This window comes from Sciurus vulgaris (genome assembly GCF_902686455.1).
Source record: "Sciurus vulgaris genome assembly, chromosome: 6".
NCBI lineage: Eukaryota > Metazoa > Chordata > Mammalia > Rodentia > Sciuridae > Sciurus > Sciurus vulgaris.
Genome location: NC_136466.1, coordinates 114,218,456 through 114,243,583, shown reverse-complemented (window position 1 = coordinate 114,243,583; position 25,128 = coordinate 114,218,456). Strand labels below are relative to the sequence as shown.

Genomic DNA, 25,128 nt, shown 5'->3' with positions numbered 1-25,128 from the left:
GGGGTTGTGACTTAGTGGTAGAACACTTGCCTAGCATGTGTGAGGCTCTGGGTTCCAGCCTCAGCACCTCATAAAAATAAATAAATAAAATTAAGGTATTGTGTACCTCTACAACTAAATATGTTTTTTAAAAAATATTTTTTGGCTATTTGGGGTCCTTTGTGATTTACATGAATTTTAGAATTGTTTTCTATTTATGTAAAAAATGCATTTGGCTGTATTTAATGCAATTATTTAAATAGAAAAGATTTATTTTTCAGATGTGTTTGAGATCAGGAAGGAAGAAACTAAGCAAATATCCTTTGGGAAACTAGTCAGCCTTTGAATGAAATTCCCACATGCCAGCTACTTTCAGCTCACATGAAGAAGAGAGTTAGTAGAAATTAAATTTGGGGGGTTGCAAGGGACTGATACCAAACTTGAGCTTGAGTTCAAAGAGGAATTTATTATCAGGACACAGGGATGAACTTCCAGAATTTATGAGTGGAAAAATGGAAAACAGGACCTCTAATGCTACTCCTCAGCCTCTTTGCATGCTACTACCCCCAACTTCGGCAGCCCTGTGTAAACAAACCACCACCAATTCCCTGGCCTCATACGTTACTGTTAGGCAAAAGGAAATACCTGAAGTGATGTTCTCATAATCTCCAGTTCACAAAACTGGGGGAAGAGGCTCAGAGGCCAGGGGTAGGATCCCACCATAACATGACTCTTTCCTGATAGCCAAATGGCGGAGAGGAAGAAAGGAGAAGTGGTTTCCAGAAGCAAGGACGCTGGATTTAGAAAGTAAAGGTATGTATACAAGAGAAAATTAAAACAAAATTCATGTGGCTCTTTGATCATAAATTCATTTGTAAAATGGTGTTCTATACTGGAAATTATTAGAGGCATTAAATATTATATCATAGAAGAAAGATTTAAATGATAGCTATTATTAAGTCATACCAAATTTGTCACTGTGGTTTTCTTCTAATGATAATAGTTTTGTGAGAGTGCATACTTAGGCTAGGTTTTCATATCATTATTAAGTTGGAATGAATAACTTTATATTAGAACATTCACAGAGTTTAAAAACCATAGTTTGGCTGAAATATAATGACAGAACTGCATTTCAAAAGTTGAGCTAGAAATGAGTCCTATTAATGATTATGTACCATAATGGATAGTAGCTTAGCTCATCAGAGAGAAAAGCTGAGATGTGGAGTGGAGTGAAATGGAGAAGATTGAGGAAAGGAAGTTGAAGTCATAAAGCAGAAACAGAATAAAAGATAATTAGGAACTAGCCAAAGGAAGTATTTTGATCCCATATCAAAGATTGTTGAATGATATCATCTGTTATAGCTGAGAAAGATCTCTTATTTTGGAAATAAGAAATTAGTGATTTGGTGAGGTTTTCAAAGAGTTAGGATGGGAGGAAAGAATAAGAATTTAAATGATCTGCCCAGATTACCACAGTGAGTGAGAAACAAAGTCCAAACTAAAGGATCTCTATATCCGGTCAGGTAGTTAATCCTTCTCCAAAGACAACAGCCCTGGAAATGAACCAGAATGATAATATTTTAGGTTTTAAAAATTATGAGACTAGCAACAAACTGTGAGACGGTGCAGCCCACAGCAAGACGCCAGCAGATCAATAACTGTAAAAGAGAAATGGGGATAGTTTATGTTTGTGTAATGACTTCCTTGACTTTGGAATGACTTTGTTATCTCAACTCTCTTAGGCTTACTCTAAAATATGCCATGACTAACACCTAGCCACTGGATCATAATGAAATGCCATTTAATATCCTTCACTGCCTGCATCAAAGGGAAAAGTACAGCGAGGTCCAGAGCTGTCAGTGTGTGTGTCATTAGGTAGTGGTGACGTGAATTGGCATGTAGCATCAGCACATAACATCTGCCTTTTCCCTGATGGAGGAGAAATGAAGTATAAAGAATCATATTCCTTAGTCCTTAGAATAAATCTAAAGGAGAGAAATCTGCCAGCTATGTACAGAGATACAAGAGGTTCTAAATAAGGACAGGAGCAGAAAAAACCACAAGCTAGGCAGGTTTTAATTATCTGTGGTGCCTCTTGCCTCACTTATTGAGACCCCTGCCAGAAGCCAGCCTGCTTCTTTCCTCCCTCCCTTCTTCCCTCCCTTCCTTCCTTTCCTCCTTTTCTCTCTTTTGAGCAAACTCTGAGCAACAGATTTAGTTGACATTATGTTCAAAATATTCTATATATGGCTTGAATAACCTTTATTGTATTTTATTCTAATGTCTTCCTTCTTAAATGTAAAGTCCTCAAAGTTTGACCCTCCATCTGATCCATCTCCCTCTCAGTACCCAGCACCCCCCTCCCCACCCCGCACTCCTAGGTAGTAAACATGAATACAGGACTTTTTGCTTCTACCTAGTTACAAAGTAGAAAATAGTCACCTTCAGACAATGAAGGGCAAATGGTAAAACCTCAGTGGGGAAAGGGAAGTGAGGAGGTGCTGAAGCATTTTATGGGATCACCTCTAATAGACTCCAGCCAGCTCCACAGTGTGCTGGTGACAAAAAGTGGGGAGGAAGCTGTGGGAACAGGGCCAGGCAAGTAGGGCCATTCACCTAGGACCTGAAAGTTAAGGAGATTAAAAAAAAAATCACCAATATAAGTAATATTAAAATGCAGTATATTATTGAATGAAATGACTAAAAAATTTATAATGAACAAAATACCAAAGTTTGAAATAAGATACTGTCAGTATCTTCTGCCTGAGCCCCATCAATGGCTCAGTACAGCACTGTGGAGGTAGCATGTAGGCCACCCCCTATGGAAAAAATCAGTAATTTTAGGCCCTGGAGATAGTCCCAGTTCCATCCATCATCTGACTGCAGCATCATGAGAAGCCCCAAGCCAGACAAACCCATGGAGTCCTTCTCATACTCAACTGCAGGAACGAGGAGAAATAATAAATGTTGTTGTTTTAAGCCACTAAGTTTTGGTGTGATGTGTCATTCAGGAACAGATAACTGATACAAGCTCTTTCCATTTCTAATCTTCTACATTCCCTGGAGCTTTGTCTTGGAGGTTCCCGAGTGCCCCAGCTGTGCCATGGCCTTTGTCTGTGAAACCCTTGAATTGAATCACCATCTGTGAGGCAAAGCCTTGTGTCCAGACAGCTACTTCTAGACTAAGTCAACATCTGTAAAAACAAGCTGCGTGGCGCCAAGCCAGCTTGTAGGGGCATAGAAAGTGACTGGAGAAAAGACATAAGCCAGCCCCAATGCCTCAGCCCTGAAACTAGCATGCCCTCACCAGCTGGTGGTGAAATTATGTATAAAATATCAATAAACACCGTTCCCAGTTTCATGCTGACATTTCTACATTTCTAATCATCACTACTGTACCAACAGAACAAATTTCCTGTAGGTCATCTAAGTAAGGAAATCCATCAAATATTGAAGAAATCAGGTTTTCCCCATATAATCGCTATATTATAGGTCCCATTCATGTTTTTAAATCTCACAGAATAAAAATAGACCAGAACACTAAATTTTAGGATTTAAAAAGTAAACTTTCAGAACCAGGTGAAAGAGTTTTTCAGTGACCAAATTGAAACAACTTGAGCAATATAATAAGGTAGAATTGGATTATAATCCAATGTATAAGATAAATTTCCATGAGTCCATGCTAATGTAAATGAATGACTGAATAAATTATTAAGAGGGACGAAGACAAGTCTCCCCTGCAGAAGAATCCCTAATCAATTATGTTGATACTTTGCCACTAAGGAGGGGAGCATAACCTAATACATAGAGTTTCAGAAAAGGAATAAACTAATTAATAGTGACAGAAACCTGAGCAATATTGCCTCTAAAGGAGGAGAATGAACTGGCACAAGGGGATGTAGGGATGGAATGTTCTATATATTTATTAGGATGTAACAGTCACATGGTGTATCCATTTGTCAAAGCTCACAAGTAGTACAGTTAAAATCTGTGTATTTTATCATACATAAATTGTGCCTCAGTTTTAAAACCTTCAAGAGAGATGTCAACAAACTTGTTCCCTGAGGAACACTGGTTAGGCATGACAAAGAGATATAAGGTAGAATAAGGGGAAACAAGAAAAGGAAAGAGGGAAAAAGGAACAGGTAAAACAGAGTAGGAATGAAAAGAAGAAAGGAAGAAAAACAGGCATGGAAGTAGGAAGTCTTGGATTACCCATTCTTAGTTTTTATTCTGCTGGTATAATCTTGAGATAACAACAAAAAATTTTTTTGTATTATAAAATGCACATCAGTATTTTACATAAGAATAACAAAATGCTTTGTCATCCACATTCCAACCACTCAGTTGAAGAAATTGAAGCTACCAGGGCTCTACTCCAGTTATATAACTCTTCCTTCCATCACAGAGAGCAAGTTTTCATTTCCTTATTTTTATTTTGTTTTTATCACTTATATTGTGTCCCTAGGTGATTTATTATTTAATTGCAAAATCTTGAGGAGCAAGCGTACATGTGGTCTGTAAGGAAGGTCTTTCCAATCCCACCAGGAAGGTAAGAGTCCGCCTGCTGCTGTTGGGAGCTCAGTGGAAGGTCTGGGAGGGCTCTGGTGCAGAGTGTGTTCCTTCTGTTTTGGGTCCGGCACCCGTAGTACAGAGACCCTCTCCAGAAAATACACCTTCAAACTTCTGTAGGGTGAGAGATGAGAGACCCACGAGCTGAGGAATGACAAATAGCAGGAGACTGTATCTGAGATCTGGCAGCTTCTCAGACTGATTTCCCTGTGCTCCTCATTTTGGTGCCCTTACCTCCTCCCAGCTCCCAACCTCAGGTCCACCAGGCTCATTCCAGTGGAAAGTCCTGTCAGGATTCTGCACCGCAAAGCAGCTGGGTTTGCAGCTTTCTCCATGGCTGCCTTGAGATTATGCTTTCTCTAGCCTGCCAAACCAGCGACTGCACTCACATCTCCCTTGGTTTCCAAAATGTTCTTGTCTCCTTCACGGTTCTCCTGAGAGAAAGGGTGAGAGATAATCTGTTTATTAAAACTTTAATGGAGTTTTGGGGGAGAGTGAAATTGGATATTGAGTTCAATCTGCCAACCTCACTTCATAATTATTAAAAAAAAAAAAGGTTTTTTTCTCTATTGTATAAAACACATGTTCATAGTAGAAGAAAAAACTCTTAAATTACAGCTAAATAAAAAGGAAAACCCATAGACTACTCTTAATCCTCCCATATAGCTATAACCATGATTAACATTTTAGTATTTATTCTTCTAGAGTTTATGTTTATCTAATTTTCCTTATAAAATTAGATTATAGTTCACATCTTTTGCAATGTGATTTTTTGATGTCATGTATGGCAAAGAAATGTTGTGAGGTAATATGCTTCCCTCATATCATTTAAATGGTTGCATAGCACTTTATTGGCATGTAATATTTTATTTAACCTATCTCTGTGAAATTCTTATTATTTCTAAGAATTTACTATTGTAACAAAACTGATGTATAATTTTAAATCCCTTATTTTAATTCTTGGGACTTAAAGCTAAATACTCAAGCCAACAGAGTCTCAAGGGTGATATCTCTTTGAGTCTGGGCTCAAGGATAAACCAACGGACCAGGCAGAAGGCAGGGCCACATGTATTATCTAAGGAGAGATAAATCAATTACTTTTCATGAAATCATGATCACTCTGAATTAGGTATGTCCCCCAATATTTATTCATTACCTTCTTTTCAATTTAGAGGAGAGTTTGAAAGTAAAGGAGTAAGCATGAGGCCCAGCTGAGCAAAGTGGTTGCTTTCATGTATGAGACTGAAATGGTGGATTCTGGACTGCCACTCATGGCGACTCACAGCCCACTATTCCTGTCTCTAAAGACCTCTTGGTATTATGAGATCAAGAAAAGCCAAATTAATCTCAATGATGTGTCAAATTAGTAAGCATACTAATTCACATTGTCACCTGCTCTTTGCCAGGTTGAATAAACCACATGTAAAAGTGATTATGCGAATTTTTTTAGGTAAACGGAAACATCTGTTTTCCAGTGTCAGACTTCAAGGAGAAAGTCTTCCTGAAGATGAGTTTTCGTCCCACACAAATATCTGTGGCCACATCATGCACAGGTTTGCCAACATCTCAACTCATCATGTGTGTCTTTTCTGATGCCACCTATTGGGATGCTACAATTTGGTAACACGGAACAATAAGCTAATTTGTTTTTCATACTTAATACATGTGACGTGAACCATAAAAATGGGGATGAAAAATATGGAATAACGATGAAAAGATTTATCTTTTCACTTCATAAAATGATAAGTCATGAGGTCGTAAAGGACCTATAAAGTTGACACACTCGAAATCATTCCAGGAGACTTGCAGAATATACATACAGTCTCTGACAATTCCTAGATTCTTGTTTTCTTAGTCTGTGCTGCTATAACAAGATATCACAACTAGGCAATTTATAAGCAATAGAAATTTACTTCTCAAGGTTCTGGAGGCTGGGAAGTCTAGGATCAAGGTGGCAGTAGATTCAGTTGCTGCATCCTCTGGAGGGGAGGAACTCTGTGACATCACATGACAGAGGGATGGAAGGGCAGAAGAACACTGTCTCCAACGGGGAACTCTTTTATAAGAACCCTAATACCATTCGTGATGGTGAAGCCCTTGTGACTAACCACTTCCCAAAGGTCACGTCTCTTAATAGTCTTACAGTGGGGATTGGGTTTCCACGTAAGAGCTGGAGGAGATACCATCATTTAAACCATCGCATTTGTCTACTGAGAGCGCTGAAAACAAACCTGAGGTTTGTTATCTTGCCATCATTTTCTCCACCATCATCTTTTCTTAGTTGCATTTTCAAAAGCGAAGGATGAAGTAATTCTCAAACTTTGGTTTTACATAGGAATCAGCTAGGGAGTTTGTTAATACTACAAAGATTTAGTATGGTTGGAGTGGGGTCATAGAGCCAAGGATTTTTAATCACTCAAGGTGTTTCTGATCTAGTGATCTGTATTCTGCACTGGGAAAAACACTTGGTAAAGTATAATTAAGAACATGGGGGCTGGGGATATAGCTCAGTTGGTAGAGTGCTTGCCTTGTGAAACACAAGACCCTGGGTTCAAATCTCCAGCACCACAAAATAAATAAATAAACATTAAAAAAAAAAAAAAAAAAAAAGAACAGGGACCTTGCACAAGAGGGTAAAGGGTAAATTTTGTTATGTATACTTTACCATAATAAAATAGAAAGAAAGATAAGGTCGTAAAAGACTGAGAATAAATTTTCCAGTTGTATTGTATTAAAGGGGAATAATAATTTCTGCTTCCTAAGGTTGTGGTGAATATGGAGCAAGATAACATGTGAAAAGTGCTTAATACAGGGCCTGGCACTTAACAGATGTTTCGGGGGTGATAGTGACCTGAGGAGCAGGTGACAGCTCATCCTGTACATAACATTTCCCATACTTTTCTAAGAAGCTGAGTGATCATACACCAGGGCTTCTCTGATGAAACTGAGAGTTGATGGATAGGAGATGTCTCAGTTCTCTTGAAGTTTAGTCATACAGTCTATCCCGTCAGAACTACTTTTAGAAGAGTGTCTCACTCCATAGGATTCTCTCCGGCTCCTCTGTCCTGACAGAGGAGACACCACTCTGAGAACATGCTCCTTTCCATTCTGTTCCTTGAGTGGGGAAGAGGACTCCAAACAACAACACAGAGGAGAACTGAAGAGGAGAGCTTCACCCTGGGGAACCAGCTTGAAGTAGGGACTTCGCCTCCCTTCTTGGAAACTGAATCACCCCACCCGACACCCCTCCTCTTCCCTGCTCCTTTGAATCATCTCAATTCTGCACAAAGCTTAGCACATTGTTGACTCTTTAAAAAATACATCCTTAAACAATCTTAAAAAAAAAGAAAGAAATCTCACAGTTGCAAATAGCAGGAGTTAAGATTATTACACCAAATTAAATTTAATTACTGAAGTTCTTCTTTGTTTTCCCTTGGATTTATTTTAGCATCGATAAAGTGAACATAATTTTGATTTCTAATTAGTTTTAGCTCCCACTGGTACTAAGCTGCTTTGTTTAGGTTTTAAATGTTACGAAGAATCATTAAAGGCTTTTCTTTTCTTGGTTTTTCATTTTTAATCTTTGCTCCAAAATCTTACCAGAAAAAAATAAGTCTAGCTTCATTTCATTTTTATTTTTTAAATGTTAGTGACTTATAAATAATGGATTTTTCTTTGAAAAGGGTAATTTGAAGTCATTCATCTGTGGGCTGAGGATGGTTGGGCAGCTCAGCAGCTTCATTTCTCTAACTAGTTTCAGAACCTGTTTTCACTTTTGTTTTCTCACTATAAGAAAATAAAAATCCCGTGCTGTTGAAAGCCTAGGAGAAAAATCAGTAAAATACTTATTTTCCAACTTACCCAAATTACACTGCTTAGGTTTGTTTTTGGGACAAACCCCCAAACCAAATGGACAATAGCAACAAATCTTGTATCATGTTGGTGGAGAGAAAAACAAGAGCTAACAATAAATGCTTGGATTTACAACTCATTGTTTTAAAAGATACAGATACAACACAAGTGACCTTTGGAAACAATTGACATCTTGTGAAAAGATAAATTGGAAAGATTTTCAACATAAATTACATATATAAATAATGAACAATTCGTTTTAGAAAAAAATCAAGCAAACACATGAATAAAAAGATAAAAAATAACTCATTTCACCACTCAGAGTTAACTGCCATTATGTACTCAAATTCTATTTTGTTTTTATCTTTTCACATACATGTGTATGGACACGTATGTCAGAAATCTGGTGTCAGATTTGTATACTATGACTTAATATGTGCAAGAAAAAAAATCCCAGAAAAACAAAAAAGTTTTCCTAATAAAAGAAACTTTTCTCCTCCTCCCCCTCCTCCCCCTCCTCCCCCTCCTCCCCCTCCTCCCCCTCCTCCCCCTCCTCTCCCTCCTCCCCTTCTCCTCCTCCTCTTCTTCTTCTTCTTGTTTGTTTTTGTTTCAGGCCTGGGGATTGAACTCAGAGACTCACTCTTGCTAAGCATGAGGCCAACCACTGAGCTATAGCACTGGCTGCTCATCTCGTTTTTAAGACTGTGTCTTGCCTCTGGGTATTTGGTTCCCATCAGTGGTTTCCTAAAACAACCCTGATATTCTTACCACCTGGTTCTTTCTATAGCACTTTATCGCTACCAAGTTTCAAGGCAGGCTGGAAGTGAGGACATCTTCTGTTATGGGCTGCATATTTGTACCCCCAGAATTCATCTGTTGAAGCCCTAACCCTCAGTACGATGGTATTAGAAAGTTCCCACCTTTGAAAGGTAATTACATTTAAATGAAGTCACAAGGGTGGGGCCCTCCTAATGAGATTAGTGTCCTTACAATAAGAGGAAGAGAGACCACACACACACACACACACACACACACACACACACACACGACACAGAGGCATGTGAGCTCACAGAGAGAAGCTAGCTGTCTACAGGCAGAAGGAGAGCCCTCACCGAGATTAGGAGAACACCTTGATCTGGGACTTACCAGACTCAGAACTGTGAGAAACAAGCATCTAGCCTAGGGTTTTGTTGTTGTTGTTTTTTTTTTTTTTTTTTTTTGTTATAACTGCTCAAACTAAGATACTTCCATTTTCTAGTTGTGCAATTTAGAACAGTTTATTTACCTCTCTGTGTTTGAGGATAATCTGTGAAGTAAGGAAAATTTCACCTACTTTTCTGAGTTGTTGAGGGGATGAACTGAGATAATGTGCCAGAAGCATTGTCTCTACTTGGTAGAAAATAGGGTTCAACAAATGCTATTTCCCGCCCCTCTCTGTGTCTGCCCAGAGAAACGGGCTCTGTGTAAACCAGGTAAAGCCTGGATAGTGTCTCTCTCTCTTTCTCTCTCTCTCTCTCTCTCTCTCTCTCTCTCTCTCTCTCTCTCTCTCTCTCTCTGCCAAGAAAGAATTCACAGTGGCTTAATCACAGAAAGAATGAAGAAGCATTTTTTCTGAGTTTAAGGTTCCAGTGTGGTTTGGAGGGCTTTGCAGACCCCTTCAAATCACTCCTTGTGAAATGTCATGGTCCCTGCAATAAGCATGGATACTTTGTAAACTGGAAGTTTATTGTCTCTGCTGTCTTAATTCTTTGCTTGGTACTAGTCATTCTACAAATTTCAAATCTAAATTATTTAAAACAAGCTTTGGGGCTGGAGTAGGGAGTCGAGTACACCACGGTAGAGTGCTTTCCTAGCAAGTGCAAGGTCCTGGGTTTGATCCCCAGAACTGAAAAAAATAAAAACTTTGTTTAACTACAGAACAGCCTATTGACCTACCCACCCCACCACCCAAAATCACAAATGGCATGTAAATGCAAAAATACAGTCTTATGCCATATAATGACCTTTTAGTTCACGAGAGACTCTATACATACTGTATATATATGATGGTGGTCCCATAAGATTATATTGCCCAGTGATGCTGCATCCATTTTAGTTTGTGTAAGTACACTTTGTGATGTTTGTAGGATGATGAAAACTGCCTTATGGCATGTTTCTCAGAACAAGTCCTATTGTTAGGTGACACATGGCTGTATGAGCACAGATACAAGTCACTGTGTCAAAAAGTATAAGTCAACACCAATAAAATGTGGGAACTCTGATGGCCTTTCTTAGGATAAATGCAAAAACCATAGCTCACCCCCCTCCAAAATGCAATGAATGTCTCTACCATAAATTAACATCTTAGGCAGAAATTCCATTAATAAGACTGAATCAATTTCTGTTTTTCCCGTGAAATTATGATTCAGGAGAACCAAAGGGTCCTTTTAAGTCTACAACAGACTTTGCTTCTGTAAGAATGCAGGCCTCCTTTGAACCCCACTGCCTCCAGCCCTTCAAGCAAGGAAGCTCTTCACCTTGCAGACCCTATTCTAACTCTTCTGGGCAACTCCCCAGTTGACTCAGGTATCAATTTCTACAAAAAGTCTGTGGGGCTGTACTTTAAAAATATCTCCTCCAGGGGGGATTCAAGATGGCGGACTAGAGGGTGGCTGCGTTTCGTGTTGCTCCAGGACTCAGGACTCAAGAAGAGGAGATATAGAGAGCCTTGGGACCAACTCAAACCAGCTGGGCGAGAATCTCCCACTGGGCAGACGTCCCGGACGGGGCAGGAGCCCTGGACGGGGCGGTAGCCCCAAAAGCAGGGATCTTTGCAAAGTAGAACGGCCGCGAGGCGCCCCTCCCCCTGCCGGAGCAGTGATCGCAGACAGCAGGGAGCATTGAAGAGGGGGCTGCCCAGAGGAGAAGGAGAAATACGGGCTCAGCACGTCGCTTGGAATTGGATCAGCTGCGCCAGGGCTCCGGGCGGCTATCCGGAGGAGCAGCGTGGGTTCAGGACTCAAGAAAAGGAGATATTGAGAGACTTGGGACCAACTCAAAGAAGCCGGGTGAGTGTTTCCCACTGGGCAGGCGGACGGGGCGGTAGCCCCCGGACAGGGCGGTAACCCCGAAAGCAGGGATTGTTGCAAAGTAGAACTGCCGGCGAGGCGCCCCTCCCCCCGCCGGAGCAGTGACCGCAGACAGCTGGGAGCATTGGAGAGGTGGCTGTTCACCACAGCGCTTAGACTCGGCGCAACCCACCCGCACTCTGGGAGGCTGCCCAAAGGAGAAGGTGCTTGGTGAGCTGTTTGGACTGAACGTGACCACCCCTGAACACAGGGGGCTGCCCAGAGGAGAAGGAGAAATACGGGCTCGGCACGTCGCTTGGAATTGGAACAGCTGCGCCAGGGCTCTGGGCGGCTATCCGGTGGAACAGCGTGGTGAGTGGTTTGGTCCCAGAGCATCCGCTCCTGAACATAGGGGGGTTGTCTGGAGAAGGAGGAGGAGCGCGGCGGGGTGCTTGGGCTCGAAGTGACTGCACCAGGGCTACGGGAGGCAGTCGGGACAAGAAGGTGCACAGTGAGTTCTTGGGACTCGTGACGCACCAGATCTCTGGGTAACTGCCTGGTGGAGAAAGTGGTGCGTGGTGGGTCACTTGGTCTTAGAGCGACGGCACAGAACAACAGGTGGCTGCCGGAGGAAAAGGCGTGTGGCGGGTCACTGGGACTCGGAGCGATTGTAAGGGGCTCCAGGTGGCTGCTCAGAGGAGGGGCCGCATAGCCAGGTGAAAAGTGCAGAGCAGGGTCCTAGACGGCTTCTTGGTGGAAGGGCCCCACAGACAAACTGAGGGGCGGAGCGAAGGCTCCAGGACTGCAGGCAGCTTCTCTGAGGAGAGGCAGCCGAAGGAGATTCGTTTGTGAAGGGTGAGGCTTCCAGGCCCAGGAGGTAGGTCCGGGTCCCTGGGATCATTGCAGAAGAAGGCTGCCCAGCCCAGGTGATAGTTGTGAATTGAACGGAACCTCTGGGAGGAAAACCGACCAGCGAGACCTCCCCACCGGGTGACTCCTCCCTGTTGGGTGAGGTTCTCCCAAGAGGACCGTAAAATCAGAGACACAGGCCCAAACTGGTCTTGCATCAGCCCACAACCTACTTCCCTTCTGGATGACCATTCATCAGCAAGTGAAGGTACCTCTGCCCACTAGCAGGGAATATACCCCACCAGAAGGCCACCACCCCTAGGGAGTCAGCTCCCTTGTGGAGCACTGCATTATCAACTTCCTCCAAGATTTCAGGCTACTGAAGACTAAGAGGGAATATAATAGAAATCTTCAGGGATATTATAAGACAATAGAGGAAATCTGCAATATCACAGCGGTCAACTGATACCTGAACAATATGAGAAAACAAGGAAAGAAAATGCTGCAAACAAATCTAGATGTTACATCAATGAAACCCAACGACAGCATGGCAGAAGAAATGACAGAAAGGGAGTTCAGAATGTACATAATTAAAATGCTCAGGGAAGCAAATGACGAGATGCAAGAGCAAATGCAGGCACTGAATGATCGCACCAATCGACAGTTAAAAGAGCAAATACAGGAAGCAAAAGATCACTTCAATAAAGAGTTAGAGATATTGAAAAAAAACCAAACAGAAATCCTTGAAATGAAGGAAACAATAAACCAAATTAAGAACTCCATAGAAAGCATAACCAATAGAATAGAACACCTGGAAGACAGAACATCAGACATTGAAGATAAAATATTTAACCTTGAAAACAAAGTTGAACAAACAGAGAAGATGGTAAAAAATCATGAACAGAATCTCCAAGAACTATGGGATATCATGAAGAGACCAAATTTGAGAATTATTGGAATTGAGGAAGGCTTAGAGAAACAGACCAAAGGAATGAACAATCTATTCAATGAAATACTATCAGAAAATTTTCCAAATCTGAAGAATGAAATGGAAGATCAAGTACAAGAGGCTTATAGGACTCCAAATATACAAAATTACAACAGACCCACACCAAGGCACATTATAATGAAAATGCCCAACATACAAAATAAAGACAGAATTTTAAAGGCCGCAAGAGAGAGGAATCAAATTACATTCAGGGGGAAACCAATACGGATATCAGCAGATTTTTCAATCCAGACCCTAAAAGCTACAAGGGCCTGGAACAACATTTTTCAAGCCCTGAAAGAAAATGGATGCCAACCAAGAATCTTATACCCAGCAAAACTTACCTTCAAATTTGATGATGAAATAAAATCCTTCCATGATAAACAAAAGCTAAAAGAATTTACAAAAAGAAAGCCAGCATTACAGAACATTCTCAGCAAAATATTCCATGAGGAAGAGATGAAAAACAAAGAAACAAATCAGCAATGGGAGGAACCATCCTGAAGGAATTGTCAAATAAAGGAAGAACCAAGTCGTCTCAAAATAAATAAATAAATAAATAAATAAATAAATAAATAAATAAATAAATAAAATGAACCAAATGACCGGGAATACTAATCATATCTCAATAATAACCCTGAATATTAATGGCCTGAACTCATCAATCAAAAGACATAGACTGGCAGATTGGATCAAAAAGAAAGATCCAACCATATGTTGCCTGCAAGAGACTCACCTCGTAGAAAAAGATACCCATAGACTAAAGGTGAAAGGATGGGGGAAAACATATCATGCACATGGACTCAGCAAAAAAGCTGGGGTATCCATCCTCATTACAGATAAGGTGGACTTCAAGTCAAAACTAGTCAAAAGGGATAAAGAAGGACATTACATACTGCTTAAGGGAACCATAAATCAGCAAGACATAACAATCATAAACATCTATGCCCCAAACAGTGGCTCATCCATGTATGTCAAACAAATCCTTCTCAATTTCAGAAACCAAATAGACCATAACACAATAATACTAGGTGATTTTAACACGCCTCTCTCACCACTGGACAGATCTTCCAAACAAAAATTGAACAAAGAAACCATAGATCTCAATAACACAATCAATAATTTAGACTTAACAGACATTTATAGAATATACCATCCAACCAAGAGCGAATACACTTTCTTCTCAGCAGCACATGGATCCTTCTCTAAAATAGACCATATATTATGCCACAAAGCTAATGTAAGCAAATACAAGAAGATAGAGACACTACCTTGTATTCTATCAGATCATAATGGTTTGAAGTTAGAAATAAATGAAAGAGTAAAAAACAGAAGCTACTCCAACACCTGGAGATTAAACAATATGCTATTACATGATGAATGGATAACAGAAGATATTAGGAAGGAAATTAAAAAATTCCTAGAGGTAAATGAGAACAAAGAAACATCATATCAAAATCTTTGGGACACTATGAAAGCAGTACTTAGAGGAAAATTTATTTCATGGAGCGCATTCAATAAAAGAAGTAAAAATCAACAAATAAACAACCTAACACTTCAGCTCAAAGCCCTAGAAAAAGAAGAACAGACCAACACCAAAAGTAGTAGAAGACAGGAAATAGTTAAACTCAGAGCTGAAATCAACGAAATTGAAACAAAAGAAACTATACAAAAAATTGACAAAATAAATAGTTGGTTCTTCGAAAAAATAAACAAAATTGATAAACCCTTAGCCACTCTAACAAAGAGAAGACGAGAGAAAACCCAAATCACCAAAATTCGGAATGAACAAGGAAATATCACAACAGACACGATTGAAATACAAAACATAATTAGAAGCTATTTTGAAAATCTATATTCTAACCAAATACAAAATTTCGAAGACATCAACAGGTTTCTAGAGACATATGAATTGCCTAAATTGAGCGAGGAGGACATACAAAATTTAAATAGATCAATTTCAAGTAATGAAGTAGAAGAGGTCATCAAAAGCCTACCAACAAAGAAAAGTCCAGGACCAGACGGGTTCTCAGCTGAGTTCTACAAAATCTTTAAAGAAGAGCTCATTCCAATACTTCTCAAAGTATTCCATGAAATAGAAGAGGAGGGTACCCTCCCAAACTCATTCTATGAAACCAATATTACCTTGATACCCAAGCCAGACAGAGATAAATCGAGGAAAGAAAATTTCAGACCAATATCATTAATGAACATTGACGCAAAAATTCTCAATAAAATTTTAGCAAATCGCATACAAAAATATATTAAAAAGATAGTGCACCACGATCAAGTGGGTTTTATCCCAGGGATGCAAGGTTGGTTCAACATCCGGAAATCAATAAATGTAATTCACCATATCAATAGACTTAAAGTCAAGAACCACATGATTATTTCAATAGATGCAGAAAAAGCATTTGATAAAATACAACACCCCTTCATGCTCAAAACACTAGAAAAAATAGGGATAGTGGGAACATTCCTTAACATTGTAAAGGCCATCTATGCTAAGCCCATGGCTAATATCATTCTAAACGGTGAAAAACTGAAAGCATTCTCCCTAAAAACTGGAACAAGACAGGGATGCCCTCTTTCACCACTCCTATTCAATATCGTTCTTGAGACTCTAGCCAGAGCAATTAGACAGACCAAGGAAATTAAAGGAATACGAATAGGAAAAGAAGAACTCAAACTATCCCTATTTGCGGATGATATGATTACATACTTAGAGGAACCAGGAAATTCCACCAGAAAACTGTTAGAACTCATAAGTGAATTCAGTAAAGTGGCAGGTTACAAGATCAATGCTCATAAATCCAATGCATTTTTATACATAAGTGAGGAATCCTCAGAAAGAGAAATTATGAAAACCACCCCATTCACCATAGCATCGAAAAAAATAAAATACTTGGGAATCAATCTCACAAAAGAAGTAAAAGACCTCTACAATGAGAACTACAGAACACTAAAGAAAGAAATCGAAGAAAACCTTAGAAGATGGAAAGATCTCCCATGTTCTTGGATAGGCCGAATTAATATTGTCAAAATGGCCATACTTCCAAAAGTGCTATACAGATTCAATGCAATCCCAATTAAAATTCCAATGACGTACCTTACAGAAATAGAGCAAGCAATCATGAAATTCATCTGGAAGAATAAGAAACCCAGAATAGCTAAAGCAATCCTTCGCAGGAAAAATGAAGCAGGGGGTATCGCAATACCCGAACTTCAACTTTATTACAAAGCAATAGTAACAAAGATGGCATGGTACTGGTACCAAAATAGACAGGTAGATCAATGGTACAGAATAGAGGACACGGACACAAACCCAAATAAATACAACTTTCTAATACTACACAAAGCTGCCAAAAATATGCAATGGAGAAAAGATAGCCTCTTCAACAAATGTGCTGGGAGAATTGGAAATCCATATGCAACAGAATGAAACTAAACCCATATCTCTCACCCTGCACAAAACTCAACTCAAAATGGATTAAGGACCTTGGAATCAGACCAGAGACTCTGCAGATTATAGAAGAAAAAGTAGGTCCCGATCTTCAACATGTCGGCCTAGGACCAGACTTCCTCAACAGGACTCCCATAGCACAAGAAATAAAAGCAAGAATCAATAACTGGGATAGATTCAAACTAAAAAGCTTTCTCTCAGCAAAGGAAACTATCAGTAATGTGAAGAAAGAGCCTACAGAGTGGGAGAATATCTTTGCCAATCATACTTCAGATAGAGCACTAATCTCCAGAATCTATAAAGAACTCAAAAAACTCTACATCAAGAATACAAATAATCCAATCGACAAATGGGCTAAGGAAATGAACAGACACTTCACAGAAGAAGATGTACAAGCAATCAATAAACATATGAAAAAATGTTCAACATCTCTAGTAATAAGAGAAATGCAAATCAAAACCACCCTAAGATTCCATCTCACCCCAATTAGAATGGCGATTATCAAAAATACAAGCAACAGGTGTTGGCGAGGATGTGGGGAGAAAGGTACACTCATACATTGCTGGTGGGGCTGCAAATTAGTGCAGCCACTCTGGAAAGCAGTGTGGAGATTCCTTAGAAAACTTGGAATGGACCCTCCATTTGACCCAGCTATCCCACTCCTTGGCCTATACCCAAAGGATCTAAAATCAGCATACTACAGAGATACAGCCACATCAATGTTCATAGCTGCTCAATTCACAATAGCCAGACTATGGAACCAACCTAGATGCCCTTCAATTGACGAGTGGATAAAGAAACTGTGGTATATATATACAATGGAATATTACTCAGCCATAAAGAATGACAAAATGATGGCATTTGCAGGCAAATGGATGAAATTGGAGAATATCATGCTAAGTGAGATAAGCCAATCTCAAAAAGACAAGGGACGAATGATATCGCTAATAAGTGGAGGATGACACATAATGGGGGGGAGGGAAGGGTTAGTGTTAGGGTTAGAGTTAGGGTTAGGGAGGGGGGCAAGTATGGAGGAAGAAAGTACTGTATGGAGGGTAAAGAGGGATGGGAGGGGTGGGGGGAAGGGGAAAAAATAACAGAATGAATCAAACAACATTATAGTATGTGGATTTATGATTACACAAATGGTATGCCTTTGCGCCATGTACAAAGAGAGAGACAACATGTATCCCATTTGTTTACAATAAAAAAAAAAAAAAAAATATCTCCTCCAGTGGATTTCTAAACCATATACTAGGTGGGTAATAATATGCCAAAAATCAGGACCACAAATACCTGTCTCCCTGGATCCTCCCTTTACATTTCAGACATAACAGTCCACTGCTCCAAAATATCAGTGGTGAGTCAGAACCAGCAATCAATAGAACAGAGCTCGGGGTATTAAATAGATTGTGATCGGGACATAAAGTAGCCCCAGGTGACCAGCGAATCAGGACTTAAGAGCTGGGTAGTGGTGTCTTTGGTAGGGCATCAAGCTCAGAAAGAACTTCCTGCTACAGACTGAATAGAAGGGGTTGGTCCTGTCTCCTCCCACCCTTGCATCATCAGATTTGTGCCTCCTTAAATGGAAATCAAGTCAGATTGGGTTGTAATGTGCTTTAGACACATTAAAGAAAAAAAAAAAATCACTCATGTCACTTGTTAAAATAGTGGGGAATGTCAGGCGTGGTGATGCCTGCCTATTATTCCAGCAACTCAGGAGGTTGAGGAGAAGGGATGACAAGTTTGAGGCTATTTAGTGAGATCCTTGTTCAAAATTTAAAAATTTTTAAAAAGCGACTGGGGATGTAGCTCAGTGGTAACCCAGTAAACATACACATATGTACTCACACACACACACACACACACACACACACACACACACACTCCTACTACTATAATGGGGTTTTGTAGGAGGGCAGAGAAATCCAGCTCGACTCTGAATACAAGGGAAAAAGTGGGAATTCTATGTCAAAGAGCAAAGTGGGGTGTTGGTGGATGGAAAATTACCAGGAGAATAGGGAATTCTTGCTGAAGGCAGGCCAGGGTGATCAGATGTTACCTGGGGGAATGACAGAGAATGAGGAAGGTAATCAGATATACAGGATAGGGATTTAGGTGTTTTTTTTTTTTTTTTTTTGTGGGGGGTCTTTGTGTGTGTGTGTCTTTTCTTTTTTGGAACTGGGGATCAAACCCAGGTTTTTCGTGAATGTGAGGCTAAGGCTTTGCTGAGCAACATCCCAGCCCAGGATGGGGATTTGTGCTGAACTGACTTAGCTAGATTCTTGCTGAAACTGACTATTGAGGCCCAGGCCCAATGGGGCCAAGTGGCAGAAAGTAATAAAATAACAACAACAACAATGTTAATAAAGACAACTCAGGGCCTAACTAGGGTTTCCTCAAGGAGAGAATCTGTGTCCTAGCTCAGTTCTGCTGTGTCCTGAGGGACCTTAGGTGTGTCCCTCTGTTCCCCTCAGTTTCCTCTCTAATAAAATTGAGACTTGCAGTAATCCTATTACCAACCCGGCAGAAGCCTGAGAATAAGCAAGGAGCTTGTTCAATAGTGAGATCCCACCTAATGCTCTGGAGGTGCAGGAAAAGGGTGGAGTCTGGGCATCAGTAATTAACAAGAATTACTGATTAACAGATGATCCTGCCACATGCGGGAGGACTTACTGATCTTTGCTAGCTCTCCAATTCCTTTGTTTTAAAAATGGAAAACTAAGTGCAAATAAAAGACATATTTTTACCATTAAATACTTCCCATGTTATAGGAAAAGCAAACAAGTAACTAATACCCACATATTAAGGATACTAATGCACAAAATGTTTTTATCAACATTGCTTCTTCACAGAAAGGCCAACACCTATGATATGCAGGTATAACTCCCTTCTTTGTACCTATTCTCACTAGCAATTGAGCCTCACTAGTAATTTCTCACTAGTAATTGAGCCTCCATCTCTTAGTGGAAGGCATTAATTTTCTTAATTAGTAATGGGTTATTCCAGATGAAGTGAACACACACACACACACACACACACCTGTCAAAGGTCGCATGTATGAAATTTTTTTTTTTTTTGGTGTGTGTGTGTGTGTGTGCGTGTGGTGCTGGGAATTGAACCCAGGGCCTTCTGCGTGCCAGGCAAGCACTCTTACCAACTGAGCTATATCCCCAAGCCCAGTTTTTTTAAGAGGTGGTGGGCAGTACAATATGCATCTATTTTCAACCTTCTCCTTGCCGTATAAAAATCTAGGATAATTACATTTCGAAGACTAATTATAAAGACTGAACTTTCCCACATGTTTTCTCATACATTGGGCCCATTATCTAGCAGCTTTCTTTCCACATTTGAGCCCCTGTAGCTTGCTCACTGATACATTCACCAATTATTGATTAAGTTCCTCCTGCAGTGGCTCAGACTTCAATAGTGCTGGTAACATGGAGCCAGCCAAATAAACTTTAACCCAGGAAGTGCACTGGGAATTTGTAAAAGATCACAGCCCAAAATGGCTATTGAAAAAGCTGCTGTTTTTAGTGAGTCTGAGTTGCTTCTACCTTCAGTGAATTCTGTATCATTTGAAAGGGGAGGTAGAAGCTGTGTGTGACTTTGACAATTTGCTTCTTTCTGTAGCATGATGGGAAAAGAAAGCAGCAACTGTAAGTAGCTGCCCCTGAGTTCACCCTTTTGCCATGAAGAGACTCTTATTATTATGTAAAAACTGTCAGGAAGGACAAAAATCTCTCTCTCACTCTGAGGATGCACTATCTCACTTTCACAGTGAACTCTGAAGTCATAAGCACACCCCTACCTACATTCATTTCTGCCAAGGAAAAGATTACTCATGAAGAAAATTCTAAAATTCCAGGCATCTTTTGATAGCCTTCTGTTCACCTTCTCTCCACCAGAGAGATTATTGATAGCCTTGTTTCCTTTGCAATTGGAGGACCAAAAAGCTATAATTCATAGAGATCCCTAGTGCATAAAAATGACAGTGAACTTGACTGTTTCAAAACAGAAGAAGCATTTCTGACTCAGACACTTGAAATCAAGATGAATGGTGAGGGCATGAGAGGTATGTTTGCTCCAATTCCTGAGGGTCTTTTAACACCTGGGAAAGGCCAGCATGTCCCTCACCCTACCTCTTGTTCTCTTTCCCTCTCTTCCAGCCTTTCCTCCCTCCTCTTTTCCTCTTTTCAACTACTCATTTTTAGGACCCCTGGATTGCAAACAGCCCTAAGGAGAGGTTTTTGTGGCAAGGGACTAAAGTATTCTGCCAGCAACCATGTGAGAGGATCACCTAGGCCCTGTCATGCCTTTAGAGACTGAGCTCTGCTGAGCTGGACAGCACCCTGGAAAGGGTCTGAACCAGAACTACCCAGCTAAGTCACTCCTGATTTCTGATTCTCAGAAAATACAGGCGATCATAAATGTTTATTTTTTAAGCTCAGTTTTGGGATGATTTGTTACACAGCAGCAAGGAACTAATACAACTGCCCTCATCCCTCTAATCCAAACCTAACTTCTCTGGGCTCTACAGACTAGTGCTTTTCAAACTTTAAAGGGCATGCTAATCATGGGGAGAATCTTATTAAATGAAAGTCTGACTGGGTATGGTGGAACCAGCAGCTTCAGAGGCTGAGGCAGGAGGATCTCGAGTTCAAAGCCAGACTCAGCAAAAGCAAGACACTAACCAACTCAGTGAGACCCTGTGTCTAAATAAAATACAAAATAGGGCTGGGGATATGGCTCAGTGGTCGAGTGCCCCTGAGTTTTTAATCCTCGGGAACTCACCAGCCCCCCCTCAAAAAATTGAAAGTGTACAAGTTCTGTTTCAATTAAAATACAAGTTCAGATTCAGTAATTCAGTTTCTGCATTTCCAACAAGAAGAAAACAACCTGATTGAAAATTGAGCAAAAGGAATTAGACTAGAAATTTTGAAACTGCTAGAAGAAAACAGGGTCAAAACTCCAACATGTAGGCACAGGCAGCCACTTCTTCAAAAAGACTCCTAAAGCTCAGGAAATAAAACCAAGAATTAATAAATGAGATTGCATCAAATTAAAAAGTTTCTGCACAGTGAGGGAAACAAGAGTGTGAAAAGAGATCCTACAGAATGGGAGAAAATCTTTGCTAACCATTCTACTGACATAGGATTAATATCCAGATTATAAAAAGAATTCAAAAAATTTAACACCAGTCAGGTGTGGTGGCCCACACCTGTAATCCCAGCGGCTCAGGAGGCTGAGGCAGGAGGATCACGAGTTCAAAGTCAGCCTCAGAAATTTAGCGAGGTTCTAGTAACTCAGTGAAACCCTGTCTCTAAATAAAATACAAAAAAGGACTCGGGATGTGGCTCAGAGGTTCAGTGTCCCTGGATTCACTCCCCAGTACCAAAACAACAACTTAACACCAAAACCAAATAACCCAACTACTAAGCAAATGAATTAAACAAACATATTTCTCAAATATTTCAAAAGAAGAAATACAAATGGCTAGTAAATATGTGAAAAAAAATATTCAACATCTTTAGCAATCAGGGATATGCAAAGTAAAACTACAGTGAGATTTCATTTCATTCCAGTTAGAATGGCAATCATGAGGGCTGGGGAGATAGCTCAGTTGGTAAAGTGCTTGCCTTGCAAGCACAGGGCCCTGGGTTCGATCCCCAGCACCGCAAAAAAATAAATAAATAAATAAAATAATAATAATAATGGCAATCATGAAGAACACAAATAATAAGAAATGCTGGTGAGAGCCGGTGCGGTGGCTGTAATCGCACACGACAGCTCAGGAATCTGAGGCAGGAGAATCATGAATTCAAAACCAGCCCCAGCAAAAGCAAGGCATAAGCAACTCAGTGAGACCCTGTCTCTAAATAAAGTACAAAGAGGGTTGGGGATGTGGCTCTAGTGGTCGAGTGCCCCTGAGTTCAATCCCCTGTATTCAAAAATAAAATTTTAAAAATAAACAAATAAATGCTGGCGAGGATGTGGGGGAAAAGGAACACTTAAATACCTTTGATGGGTTTGTAATTAGTACAACCACTATGGAAATCAGTAGGGAGACAGAACTTGGGAGACAGAGACCACAGGCTGGCTCCAGCAAAGAAAAGGGGAGAGGTTTTCCGCCCAAGGCAAAAGAGGAACAGTACAGGGGACAGAAATTCCAGGCTAACTATAACCAGGAACAAAGGGCAACAGCTTATGGTATCTCTGCATCACACGTAGAGGTGGATTTTAGTGGCACCCGAGTTCTTCTTCATCAAACTTCCTCATGTGTCACATGAGGGGTCTCCACCCAGGGGTGTGCATTTTACTATGCTCATGAGGTCAAGGTAACTGTGGGTTACTTTGGTGACTGTTCTATGTTCGCATCTGTGCCTTACCACCTGGGGTTGCCCTTATCGTACGGGGAAGTGTCTACTCTTCACAGTTTGAGAGCTGCATTTCTGCTGACCACATAATCTCAGAAAGCCAAACGACTTTCCCTGTGTCCCCTCTCTGGCGTGTTATCTCATTCCCATAGACTTGAAAAGTAGTTCACCTTTTAACAACACCTAATAAGACTGAGAACTACCTCACCTATATTATTTTCCTTGAGAGGTTTTATTCCTTTGTCCGAAAAGGGTCATTTTTCATGGGGTCCTTGACTGTGTCAATGTTATGAAGAAATTAAGTTAATGACAATTCAGAGAGGAAGTGGCAAAGTGTGGCAGAGGAAGTGATGTCAGAGTAAAGGACTTTTTAGTTTGTTAAAGAAGGGTAAGGTTAAAAGAGAAGCATCTAAAGTGAGAGCGGGGGAACTCTCTAATAAATATAAACAACATAACACTTGTCCTGATTATTGTTCATTATGGCAGTATTAAAGTCTAAAGAAAAATTAACATTCTCTATAATGTCACCATTCATGGTAAACACCTGATTGGGTCCTTCTGGTCTTTTTTTTAGGCATACATGACCAGATATTAAGATTTTGGCCGAGGCCTCAAGACAATAGATGCTGCATTCCAAAGGAAAATTGAACACAGTGCAAGACTTGCAAAAGGAGGGGTTAAACCCCAGGTATACCGTAAGCAGATCATACAACTCCAGTGTGTGATATATAGGAAATGGGGAGGCTGAGAAAAAGTTAGATATTTCAAGAAGATTCTCCAGAGAGCTTATGTGTCTGCCCTCTTCTGGGGAAACACACACTTCTCTCTTTCCTCCAGGGCTCAGGAAATCTCTTTAGTCTTACAGGAAATCCTTCCCTCAGGGCATTTCTCTTTCTCTAGATATTTTCTTTGGAGGCATCTAACATAATTTCCTCAAGGGCCCAGACTCTTGAAAACAGGAGCTAGAAAGGGAAGTGGTTCATAGGCAACTGTTGCTTTTTTCTCTATGGTGAAACTTCCCTTGGCAAGGAAGCCTGTTCTTTTCTCTTTTTTAAATTTATTTTTATTGTAAACAAATGGGGTACAACTTGTTTCTCTGTTCATGAAGTAGAGGCGTACCATTTGTGTGATCATACATTTACATGGGGTAATGGTGTTTGATTCATTCTGTTATTTTTTCCTCCCCCCCTTGACTGAGATAAAGAAAATGAAAAATTGCAAGTAGAAGCAAAGCAATACTTTAAAAACTCATACTGCAGCAGTTTTTTGTTTTTGTTTTTGTTTTTTCTTTTTGGTACCAGGGTTTGAGCCCAGAGGTGCTTAGCCACTGAGCCATATCCTCATCCCTGTTTTGTATTTTGAGGCAGGGTCTTGCTAAATTGCTTAGTCCCTCGTTAAATTGCTTAGACTAGTTTTGAATTTGCCATGCTTCTGCCTCAGTTTCCCAAATCGCTGGGATTACAGGCGTTCACTGTCCTGCCCAGCTTGCAGGTTTTTTTTTTTTTTAAATTGGGACTATTACAGTTTAGATACAAGGTGTCCCCTAAAAGCTCTTTGTGAGCCCATGCAAGACAGTTTAGAGATGAAATGATTGGGTTATGAGACCTTAACCTAATCTGTGTGTTAATCCATTTGAATGGATGGATTAACCAGGTGGTAACTGTAGGTAGGTAGGGTGTGGCTAGAGGAGGTAGATCACTGGGGGTGTGCGCGTTTGGGAGTATATTTTGTCCCTGGTGAGCACAGCCATCTCTCTGCTTGGTGGTTGCCATGTCCTGATTGGTTTTCCTCTGCCACACCCTTTCACCTCACCTCTGGCTCAGAGCAATGGAGTTGGCCATCCATGGACTGAGACCTCTGAAACTATAAGCCCCAAATAAACTTTTCTTCCTATAAAATTGTTCTTGACAGGTTTTTTTGATCACGGCAGTAAAAAAGCTAACTAAAACGGGGACTATATCAAATGTCCTGTTGCTCAATGTTGATATTATATAGTAGATA

The 25,128-nt window shown here is 40.4% G+C and overlaps 1 long non-coding RNA gene across 1 annotated transcript in view; it reads left to right on the top strand.

Annotated features, from left to right (window-relative positions):
- LOC306664408 overlaps positions 1-25,128 on the top strand; it is a 1,052,029-nt gene that overhangs the window by 59,592 nt on the left and 967,309 nt on the right. The window lies entirely within an intron of this gene.